Source organism: Danio aesculapii, chromosome 6 (genome assembly GCF_903798145.1).
Source record: "Danio aesculapii chromosome 6, fDanAes4.1, whole genome shotgun sequence".
Taxonomy (NCBI): Eukaryota; Metazoa; Chordata; class Actinopteri; order Cypriniformes; family Danionidae; genus Danio; species Danio aesculapii.
Window position 1 is genome coordinate 23,178,305 of NC_079440.1, and position 12,324 is coordinate 23,190,628.

The 12,324-nt window shown below is 36.5% G+C and overlaps 1 protein-coding gene across 1 annotated transcript in view; it reads right to left on the reverse strand.

Moving 5' to 3' along the window:
- The window catches only part of LOC130230664 (uncharacterized), a 277,339-nt gene that overhangs the window by 86,714 nt on the left and 178,301 nt on the right, over window positions 1-12,324 (reverse strand). The gene's annotated exons all lie outside the window — the stretch shown is intronic.

Genomic DNA, 12,324 nt, shown 5'->3' on the forward strand with positions numbered 1-12,324 from the left:
CCCACTGTGACGATATACAGCTATATCGGACTGCTACGAGTGTGATATTGTGTTTATAACAACAGTTTCCGACGGGCAATAATCGTCTATAAAAGAAAATCAAACACAATAGTCTAAAAACCCTTTTGTAAGAGGAACTACTTTCTTCTGCCATTCATTCACATCTGCAGCTGACGTCAGAACAGCAGAAAACCCTACTTCACAACTTGCTACTTTCACCAACATCACTTTAGAGCTAGTATTTGCAATGATTCAGCGTAATGTCTAAAGTAATGTCAAACAGGTGATTTTGCTCACATTTTATGAGGTTGAACAGCATGAAATGCCATCAGTCTACAGAGAGTTGCCCAATATTTCTGTGCTGCAATTGGGAGATCACAATAATTATCCCCAAAATAGCCAAATTAGCGCAATCACTACCAGATTAAAGTTGTGTTTGTGATAGAGTGAACATATGCAGGCATTTGTTCTTTCTTTTTTTTAGTCTGCAGTAAAGAAAACAGGAGATGCATTAGAACAAACAGATGGCCAAACAAATCCAAAATGTCAACCATCTTTGCAACCATCAAGGGCAGGCTAATGTCTCTCTGAAATGGCTAATGTCTCTCAGAAATTATAAATTTTTAAAAAATAGGCACTATCCTTTTAAATAAACTGCATAGTTGCAATCTAAACACTACATTAACAAGTAAAAAAGCCTCAAAAGTAATTATGTTGTCCAACAGCAGCAATATTTGTCAAAGTGTAGAGTGTCCTCTGCTTGTTGCTGTATGTGAGTGGGTAATTCACAAGGGTGAGGTTGGACGAGTGCTGTTTATTTGCAGAATATTGCATGGCTATTGTCCAATCAGATTCATGAGGCCAGACAGAACTGTTGTATAAACTACAATATGTTCTGCAAACATCACCACATGCTTTATTTATTGATTCTTCATAATTGAACAATGTGAACAAAAATAACTGTAGTATGTTAATCTAGTTTTCCTGTCAAGCATAGTTGTTGCATTGCTTACAAAGGGTGTGATTTTTATATATTAGAAAAAACAAAATAGTCAGCACAATCATGGGTCACACTTTATTTTGATGGTCCATTTGTTGAATTAGTTACATTGCATCTACATGCCAACTAATTCTCATTAGATCATAGTAGACTGTTAAGTTGGTGTTAGGCTTAGTGTAAATTGACATGCACTTGCAAAGTTTCTTATAGTCAGTTAAATTCCTGTTGAAGGAGCAGTATCAACATATTAACAAACAGGCTCTTTGTGAAAACAATGCAGATGTTTCTAGAGAACAGCGAATTACGTAGCCGGAGGTTCATATGGCTGCATTTGATTTTTTAAACGAACACTACGGAGCGGTGCGACGCCGTTCCTTTTCGCTCTTACCAGCTGACCGCTTACCTCTGTATGGACAGCATTCCGGCTGCCACCAGTTTGTCCCGTTAACAGCGCCACATATGTCGGCGGACTTGAGACGCAGTGAGGAGTTGACCACGAAGACAGGGTTCGAGTCTGGTGAAGAGCGTTTCCAGAAAGCAGGTATGACAAAAACAGAATCCAAAAAAAATTAAACAAACAAGTAAATAGCAGGGTGAGAATGTTGGTAAAATCTGAAAACAGGGTAAAAAAAAATTAATAAATCAGACGAGGGCTTTTTTTTTTTTGGATTGCTTTGGAAAAACGTGTTGGTTGGGTTTAGGGAAGCGGGTGGGCTGGTCAATCGATAAAATTGGTTGGGTTTAGGGAAGGGTGGGTCAGCCGAGCGCTCGCTTCAGTCAGAAAGTCCTGTCAAAAAGTGAGTCGACAGTGGCCTCTGGTGGGTTTACGTGAGAACAGCAGTTCGTATGGCACTCGCAAAGGAAATTTGAGATCTCACAAAGCATACACAGCGACCTCTGGCGGATTCGCAAAAACAAAAACTGCAGAAAAACGTGCCGCCCGGGACGTATTTCACGGTCTCCAGAAATGTATGTAAGGTACGTTTTCAGAATGAGCCCGGGTTGGATTTAAGCAGTCTACTACTAATACTCAAATGGACCATCAGATAAAGTGTTACCCAATCATGCAACCATAATGTCCATAATACTTGTAGCTTATAGTTTGGATATATCATACCTGTTGCCAAGCTGTAATGTAAAGGACTGTTGAATAACACATCCTGACGTGAAGTAGACTGGATAATTTCATTCTGGGATTTAACCTTGTATTATGTAAACACAACAACTTTTATAAGGTCATCTTAATTCACCCAGGATTATTGGCAGTAGTGGCCAGGGCAAATTTTAGGGAACCAATGTGTAGAGGCTGCTGTGGACATTTTTGACAATCTAAATACATTAATGAGTTTAGTTTTCTCCTACGTGCCATTTGCACATACGTCTCATAATACACACAAGGCTACATTTTCTGTCCTCTAAGTCTCAAATATGTCACTGGGCCATGTTTGCTCATACGTGCCATTGACACGTCTTCTTGTGTAAGTCTGTGAGAAGCCGGGCTTGTCGTGCATAATACATCACCTTGCTATAAACTAACTACACACCCCCTTCCCTAAATCTAACCAATAGTATTCTCATAACAAAGTATAAGAGACAATTACATTGTGACTGCATGCTTTTACCACAATTCATGTTTTATTTGGTTTGTTTGTTGTTAGTTTTCATTTTACACACAAAATTCAGGCAGACATATGCCCATGCCAAGTATTCACGATTCCCAAAAATGTAACCCTGGGTATACAGTATACCCAATGAACCTTATTGTCTTAATTTGTAATAGCTTCACTACAAAAGCAGATTGGCACTATTCATTGTCGTATATCGTATATATGGTTATAGTTGGCAGGGTATAGGTGGGCCCGTGGGGTACCAGGTCACTCGCGCAGGTTGTAAATGTGGTGACAAATCTGTCAGCTGGAATTTACAGACATAACTTTAAGGTCCAATGAGTCAAAGACATTATAGAATTGACCAAAACAAACAATGTTGATGTTGTGCAATGTGGTTGCTCTTCTAATTTGTCCATTAATGTAATTCCATGCATGTTATTGTTATCACATGATCTGTTATTTTTACGCGCATGCTGGAATTTAACTTGGTACATGGGTTTCCATAGTAGTTTATGCACATAATTTCTTATTCGGTAAAACATTTATGCTGCCAGTTATCTGCGCATTTTCAAATTTTATTTATTGCATTTTATGCCATATAAAAAAAAATAATAATAATAGGTGGATGAAAACATTTTACTAAATTAAATAAATACTATGGTCAACTGTTTGGTTACAGGGGGTCTGTTCTGGAAAAAAAAAGATCTTGGAGCATCATTCAAAGATCAGACTATCTATTTTATCAATCTAGGAGCAAAGTCTAAAACGCAGGGGTGCAAAAGCATAAAGGGGTATGTCTGAATCCACTTTTGCTATTTTAAGGCCAAAAAAAAACATGCTTTGTGCTCTGGCGCATGGTCTAACAGGGTTGTGCTTATTCTCTTAATGAGTTATGGGTGTGTTGAGCCATAACATCCAGTAAAACCAAACAGAGTCTCATCTCTCATTCCCTTTAGGAGTCAGTAGCATCTCGCCATGGAGCATTTGCTATTTACATGGCGGACTTTGTTCGTGGAAAAACTGAATGCTTCCCTAGCGAGAAAACAGTTAAACAGATCATCTGCAGCATGGAGATAAAGAACGAGCCTCCTCCATTCAGCCTATTTACTTTCTCTTTACTTTTACTCTTTACTTTACTCCTTTACTTTTGGATAAGGAAATGGTGTTGTTCGCACCTCCACTGAAGACTCCATTAGTCTACATATTATTTTGCTTGTTAAGCGCAAATAGTTGTTTTAAAAACTATTCCTAAATTCAGTTCTAATTTCCAGCAAATGAATAATGAACAATAATAATGAAGTGTGGTCAGAAAGCCAAACACACGTCCTATTCTTATGCCCCATATGGGGATGCATATGTCTCTAAAAACCCGACAGGTGGACAATCTAAACTTGATTTTATTAAAAAAATATATAAATATGCATATAACAAATAATACTGCTAATAACATCATACAATGCAAATTGACAGGAATAAACTGAACCGCCCTTCCCCAACACCCCCACACCCACCCAACTGAAGAAGGCATGGAGCAAGTGGTTTTTATATCTATGTAGAAAATAATAGTTTTTGTAACATTTTAATCCTTTAATTTTTTTTTCATTTGTAAAGATATTTGTGTATTACTGTACATCGTGTGTGTATTAGGGACTACTTTTCGCTGATGTACTGTATGAAATGGATGCTTGTTTATGTTGAGAATATGTACGCGTTTTGGACCTGCATAGGCGCATAACTAACACACTCTGCACTGGAGAGTTTTCAGTTGGTCAATGGTGCAGTCTATTTCAGTTCCTCAAAAATAGCAACGCACCAACAATGTGCCTTAACACGTTTCCTATTTAGACTGGAATACCCATGAGTCTACAAAGTGGTGCAAATGGATTTGCTATTTAAACAATGTGAAGCAAGACGTGAAATTAGGGTTGCGCTGGTCTGAAAGTAGCAACAAATTGCGGCAAACACGTCTTGCAACCTTATTGTGCCGGGTGTATGATAGGGCCCCATGTTTTGTGACACAAAGACTCCATAGTCTCTTCTTGATTTATCAAAGTAATACAGAGAAGTAGCCAGTTTCAACTGACATAAACAAGCATCCATTTCATACAGTACATCAGCGAAAAGTAGTCCCTCACCTGTTCAATGTAACCAAGGGCAGAGGAAAACAAACCACTTTTTGTTGCTCTGGGTGTGGTACGAGTGAAGCGAAATCTTATCAGTACTAAATAGATGCTCTCTACCTCTCACTATATCAGAAAAAGGGCATCATTAACCTTTTGCTTCACTAAAGCTGACGGCAATCAGGTTCCACCATCTTTGGCTTTAATAAAGCATTAAAAACAACAAACCGCTTGGAATTTTCGCCACAAAGCCCCTTCAGCTTGTCTCTCTCCGCTTACCATTCGCACCGGAGGGGGAGAAGGGTGTGTCGCGGTGATAATGAAATCTCCTTTCTGGAGCAAGAAATCGTTTCACACCATTCTGTCGCAGCGAGTTAGGAGACTCCTCATCCTGGAAATGATAAACTAAACGGGGCGGTTTGCCGCTTGACCACACACCTGGCGGAGCAGGCGAGCGTGCGATTAAAATGTGTAAATATCAGCAAGTACCTGCGGGCCAGAGTGGACCCGTCTTTCATGAGCTAAGATCCACATCAAAGTGACTCCGGCAACAGAGCTCCAGGCCAACCTGTTCAAAGCACGAGGCCTCCTCTGAATTCTGTTTTATGCTTGTTGTGCGTATTATGTGTCTGAATGGAGCGTGCATGATTCACGGCGTAAGGGAAAAAGGGTAAAAGGGTTTAATCCAGAAGAGAGATGTGTGCTGGGAGCATAGAAACGAGGCGCGGTAGAAAGAGATTCATTTGCCTGCTTTGTTGTTCCTTGAATAAGAATGATTTTGGCCTCTTTCTGCCGCAGACCTTTTGTAAGCAGTGGGGCAGTAATTACTGTCCATTTTCAGACGAAGTGTAATCAAGGCCTCAAAAAGAAAATTAGATAATAAGCATCAAATGTGAAAAGGAGGGAACAGCGAGAAAACTAGAATCTTAATTTGGAATAAAAGAAGATTTGATTAGCATGACCAAAGGTTTACAACATCTTGTTTGAATATAATAGATAGTAATTACTTTCATATTGAATCAAGTTCACTTCAGAGCAAATTATTTAAATGAGAAGATAAAATGTATCTGGATTAAAATGACTATGACAGTCATGCGCTTTCAAGTCTTTCCTTTTTTTCAGGGCTTGACCAAATTAGGCTAATTTACAGACTACGCACATTAGAGTGCATCAGCTTTATGTAGTTTATCTCAAGCGCCGTGTTGAAAAGGAACGCTGGCTAAAGCAACATCCATTCTCTTATTATTGTTTAGAAGAGAGCTTTGTTTTTGCTGTAGATGGGGGAATTATGGCGTTTTAACGTCACTAACTCCCAGAAATGGAGGACTGGATTATTTTTGATGATCTGATGCACAGTAAAATTAAGTGTGCTGTCAAAGATTTGAGGTCAGGATTTATTTATTTATTTATTTGCCTATGTACTTTACACAGGATTAGTTTACTTCTAGAATGAAACTTATTTATTCCCTCCTTTACATCCAAGATTCAGTTGAAAAAAAAATTGTTTTTGAGGAAAACATCTAGGATTTTTTTTCATAAAGTGGACTTCTGTAGTGCTCAGGGGTCTGAAGTTTAAACCTACTGTTTCAATGCAGTGTTAGAAGGCTCTACAGCACATACAGTACATACATCTACATAACTATACCAAAACAATCGGCCATTTACTTAAAGGTAACATTGTATGCGTTGTTTTACAAAAGTTGATGTGAGTCTTTAGAGTCTTAATGAAATGTCAATAACTTACTTTGGTTAAATGTATCAAACCCAACCCAGGCTCATTCTGAAACTGTACCGCTGTATACATTTCTGGAGACCGCCAAATACGTCCCAGGAAGTACGTTTTTTTTGCAGTTTTTGTTTTTGCAAATCCACCAGAGGCTGCTGTTTACACTTTTCTCAAATTTCTATCGCGAGCATCATTCGTGCCTGCTGTTCTTGTTTAAATCCAACAGAGGCTGTTGTCAACTGACTGACTGACTGAATGATCAACTGACCCATCCTCCTTCCCTAAACCCAACAAATGGTGTTTTCAAAGTCACAGATCCCTAAACCCAACTGTCAGTTTTAAAAAAGCAATCAATAAAAAAAAAAGCCCTCGCCTGATTTTTACCATGTTTTCAGATTTTACCATATTCTCACTCTGTTATTAACTTGTTTTTTTCTTTTCATTTTTTGGCCTCTGTTTTTGTCTAACCCTCTGTTTGGAAGCGTTCTTTGCCGGACTCAAACCCTGTCATCATGGTCAACTTCTCTCTGCGTCTGAAGTCCGCCGTCGTACATGGCGAGCCAACTGGACAAAACTGGTAACAGCGGGAAAGCCGTCCACGGAGGCAAGCAGACAGCTGGTAAGTGTTTCTGGCTACATAATTTGTGATCTCCAGAAATGTATATAGTGCTGTTTTCAGAATGAGCCTATGTTGACCAAATCCTAGTGTAAATAAACACCCATTTACCCTGTCAAAAAGAACCTAGTCCATAGTGAGCAGTTTTGCTTAATTTCTCTTTAAATGCTAATGATCTGCCACTACCCCATCCTTCTCTGAGGCTGCTGGATCAGGAATGGTGACACATACAGTACTTTAGGAGCAGATAAACTAGTACAACATAAAGAAGTATTTAAAGTTGATTGTACACCATGATGACAAAAGCTGGTGTTTTCTGTGTGGAGTTTGCATGTTCTCCCTGTGTTATGTGGGGTTTCCACCAGGTTTCCCCCCCAGTCCAAAGACATGTGGTACAGGTGAATTGGGAAGGTTAAATTGTCCGTAGTGTATGAGTGTGACTGAGTGTGTGTGGATGTTTCCCAGAGATGGGTAGTGGCTGGAAGGGCATCCGCTGCATAAAACAGTTGCTGGATAAGTTGGGCGGTTCATTCCGCTGTGGCGACCCCGGATAAATTAAAGGGTCTAAGGCTGAAAAGAAAAATGAATGACTGAATATATATATATATATATATATATATATATATATATATATATATATATAATATATATATATATATATATACACCACATATATTTTTACATTTTTTAACCACTCTAGATGGAAAGTGTTTGGTTAAGTAGAATATTAACTCAAACAATACCAATACACAATACCAATGTTTAACTCAGAAATAAAATATTTATAGATACACTGGTTTTTAATTCTCAGCTAAATAAAATGGTCTTTTTTTTTACCAACTGTCATTTTCTGAAACAAAAAAAACTAAAAACAAAAAAAAGCAAAACAAGGGTCCCACTTTAAGACTGAGTCACCTTAATTTCGTACAATACAATGTAAATACAATGTACTTAATGGGTTCATAATGTATTGCAGAACACTTCTGGTGCCATTGTGGTAGGATATGGGTAAGGTTAGAGAAAGGTTTGTGGTACAGGTAGATTTAAGGCTAAATTGATGTGTAAAAGGATGGTAATTACGTGTAATTACTGTGTAATTATGAATGTATGTACAAAAAATAATTACAGATGTAATTACATGTAGGTTTTTAATCAGACATAAGTACATTGTAACAATTTATGGTAGCACTTTATAATAACTACACACTATAAATCATTTATTAAGCATTAGCAAATAGTTAATTCATTATCTGTTAAGTATTAACTCTACATTAATAAACGTTAGTAAGCAGTTTATAACTGCAGCTACAAATGCTCTATTCTTGACTATAAACATATTTACAATGTGCTTAATACTTGTACTTTCATACTTTGCTAATGATTTATTTTTCATTACTAAATTAAGTATCACATTATTTACAAACCAGTTGTATTTAAAGTAGTTGAGGGTTTTTAGGATCATTCAGAATGAGTTAGTAAATGATTAATAAACTATTGAAATCAACGTTTATATGTCTTATTATTCAGGCATATACTAATATTTTAACTAATATGTTAATAAATGCTTATTAACTCAACTTCATCTAGTTTTGTGACCTAATCTAAAGTGAGGACTATTTATGCTTTATAAACCCCTTATAAATGACAAATAAAGGTTCAGTTAAATTCTAAACAGGATAAATGACATTATTCATTCCTTTTCATTTAAAGATACACAAATAAAACTTCAAATGAAAAATAAATCTTTGCAACCTTATCTTAAATAAAATAAACTGTAGAGTTTAAACATTGCATCTTATTAAATTGTTAATTATTATATTGTTGTTGTTGTTTTATCTAGTTTTATGTCGTATTTTGAACTCCTGTTATTTGGCAATGTTTAAACTTTACAGTAAGTTTATTTTTTAGAAAAGATTGCAAAGATTATTGTTCAGTTGATTCTGAGCCTTTAATTGTCATTTATAAGGGATTTATAAAACATAAATAGTCCTCACTTAGATTAGGTCACAAAACTAGATGAAGGTGAGTTAATAAGCATTATTAACATATAGTTAAATATTAGTATATGCCTGAATAATAAGACATAAAACGTTGATTTCAATAGTTTATTAATCATTTACTAACTCATTCTGAATGATCTTAAAAACCCTCAACTACTTTAAATACAACTGGTTTGTAAATAATGTGATACTTAATTTAGTAATGAAAAAATAAATCATTAGCAAAGTATGAAAGTACAAGTATTAAGCATATTGTAAATATGTTTATAAGTCAAGAATACAGCATCTGTAGCTGCAGTTATAAACTGCTTACTAACGTTTATTAATGTAGAGTTAATGCTTAACTACACACTATAAATCATTTATTAAGCATTATCATCTAGTGAATTCATTATTGTTATTATAAAGTGTTACCCAATTTATTAATTTTAGTGTCATGTTAATGCAACTTTATATAAAGTGGTACCAAAAGAATATAAACAACAAAAAAAAAAAAAAAAAACAAATCAGTTATGATGACTATAAGAGTGAGTCTTTCAATATCACTGACAAATTGTCAACAAACACTTCGGAATGTAATGCATTTCTAAAAAAAATCACTTTCATTCCAACCAATGCTGGAGTGGTTTTACTTGTTTTATACAGAAGTTTTAATAAGTTGTGACTCACTTTTTAAAAGCTTTGTAAAATGAACCCAGGTTAAACGGATTAGTCGAGCGAAAAAGATCGTCATAATCCCTGGCCCACCTTACCTTTCATATTTCCATAAATTATCCAATAAAAGTGCTATTATCAATGTCATAATCGGCAGTATCTAATTGACTTGCATTTGGGTCTCATGAATTATTAAGCAAGATGATACTGAAATAATGAATATTCTAAGGGAAAAAAGTTGGATAAAGACACGGAGCATTAAGATGATTAGAAGGTATGAGAGAATCTTCATTATATTGTCTATTTAACCTCTAAGTCTCGTGTCAGCCAAATCATTTCTCCAGTATGCACGTGCAACGTGTTCGGCTATGCAAATGACCAGAACAGACAGCCTTAATTTACGGATTCATAAATAAATGAACAGTTAAAACCTCCAAACCTTTGCTAAAAAACATGGCTTTGCAAAATAAGTGTCACCAAGCAAGCAGGGACCTGTAAAATGAGCTGTTTGACAGGCACAGCAGTTTGGTGAGGTTAATGTCATTAATTCATTGTGTCATTATTTGCGTGCCCTGTTTGCAAAACAGCGGAAATAACACCAGAAACTTTTAAACAACTATTGTAATTGCACCTGTTGCCAATTAAAGCGCACAGGATGCATCAATCACTGAAAATCAATGCCCAGCGAAGCAGCAAGTGTGTCGTTCATGTTTGCTCATGCAGATACATGCATGCTTATCAAAATCTTTTTAATCAATCCAGCTCCAACATGGAAAAAAACAAAAAATTTGATGAAACTCCAAGAAGATAAACTGGTATTAAGCAGTGGGTTGCATTGAACTGCGGTGATGGCACAAAATACAGGTTTTCGATAAAGACCACCAGACTGTTTACAAGGCTACCATATTCTCTCTATTCAATGCTAACCACAGAGAACATGTATATCAATATCAAGAGACAGACATGAACATATATTTCAGAACCTTGATAAATTCATTACTCAATGGCCTTGTTGCGAATAATTAGATTTCCATCTCACAGAATGTTCTTAGGCTATATAACTGAAACAATATTCACTGTCAGAACTTCACTGATGTAAGATTCAGGGGACATGAAGAGGACTTTTAAATAGTGATGCACACAAAACTCAAATCCTTACCCTACTTGTTATAGTCATTATTTTTACTCTCTTTATAGTATAGGGCAGTCTGATGTTATGACAACTGAGATCATACAGCATTATATAGGGATATAGCTGTACATTGAGAAAAGTTACAATTGTAAGAGACTATTAAAAATCATGGTCATACATTTATTTTGAAGTACAATTCACACCATTAACAAGCGATTAAATACACTGGTTACAATACAATGTTTCCAGCCAAAAATCAGAAACATTTTATGCTTTTTGCCTGTTTGTTTACAAGACAACAGTGTATTTGTGCCTTGGGTTTAAAAGTGGATGCTTTTGAAAATTGCATCATTGTTGTAAACACCCAGAAACAACAGTCATTGAAAATGATGATGTCATGCGCTTGAATATTACATGTTTAGGGGAGTATAGATTGTAGATAGATGGTAGCGTTGTTGCTAAAGTGTTTCCTAACGCTTTATCAGCAAAGTTTGTGTTTAATTGACTTTACAAACAAAAGCAAAGATACATCTTACATGGCATATTATATGACATGAGTGCCCCGCCAATGGCATTTTGTCTTTTTCCTACGGGTATGGATTTCTAGCAAGTTAAAAGCCTGGCAAAGGTAATACCATGGTTTTGGTCATTTTCTCAGACATGTGTATATATACATAATTTTGGAAGCAGATCGCTTTTACATTTTTAGCTATATTGTTGTCATATAACAAAGCCTTATGGCTGGTAAACACCAGTCCGACGCCAAACAACTAGCAACAACAAAGCCCAACTGTGTTGTTGCCTCACACTGGATCGCTTCTGGACTAAAAAGCTGCACGTGAACGCATCAAATGAATGAAAGCTGACAAATGAGAGCTGTGTTTTGCACTTGTGTCTGTGCAAATATCGGAGAAAAGTAACTAAATTACAGCCAGCCACTTTACTTTCTACTTCACTTCACAACGTCACACACACATACTTTGATTTGTTGCTGAATAACCAGTCGGAGAGCTCTCTTCAGTCGACTGCTGATATCAATTGTATACACTGAATTGAGCCAACAAGCTCCTACATTAACCCAACGAGAGCTAATGTGTGGAACACACCAAACCAACTAGCTTCACCGTCGGACCCATATGAACCCAGAGCTAGGTCTACTTGCGGTTTCTGTTCTCACAAATCCACTAGAGGCCACTGTGTGCATTTTTGATGATCTTGAATTTCTGTCATATGTGCCTTTGCGCATCCTCTTCTGGTCTAAATCAACCAGAGGCTGTAATAGACATTTCAGCCAATCAGGTTGGTTACCACCCACACCCTTCCCTAAACTCAACCGATAGTGTTTTCCAAAGCAATCTAGAAAAGAAAATCTGTCACGGCCACATGATTTTACCATGTTTTCAGATTGTATCAAGTTATTTATTTTTTTGGTTTACCTGGTTTCTGGAACAGTTTTCACCAGACTT